The following is a 249-nucleotide window of genomic DNA, read 5'->3' on the forward strand; positions in this document are numbered from 1 at the left end:
AGAAGACAAGCTAAAACAAGCCCAAGATGAGCTAAAATAAGCAGAAGACAAGCTAAAACAAGCCCAAGATGAGCTAAAATAAGCAGAAGACAAGCTAAAACAAGCCCAAGATGAGCTAAAATAAGCAGAAGACAAGCTTAAACAAGCAGAAGATGAGCTAAAATAGGCAGAACACAAGCTCAAACAAGCAGAAGATGAGCTAAAATAAGCAGAAGACAAGCTTAAACAAGCAGAAGATGAGCTAAAATA

At 37.3% G+C, this 249-nt stretch overlaps 1 protein-coding gene across 1 annotated transcript in view; it reads right to left on the minus strand.

Annotated features, from left to right (window-relative positions):
- Window positions 1-249, minus strand: part of hecw2b (HECT, C2 and WW domain containing E3 ubiquitin protein ligase 2b) — a gene marked incomplete at its 5' end in the record, with an annotated part of 47,817 nt that overhangs the window by 12,289 nt on the left and 35,279 nt on the right.

Source organism: Nematolebias whitei, chromosome 24 (genome assembly GCF_014905685.2).
Source record: "Nematolebias whitei isolate Nwh7 chromosome 24, NemWhi1, whole genome shotgun sequence".
In the NCBI taxonomy this organism is placed as follows: domain Eukaryota; kingdom Metazoa; phylum Chordata; class Actinopteri; order Cyprinodontiformes; family Rivulidae; genus Nematolebias; species Nematolebias whitei.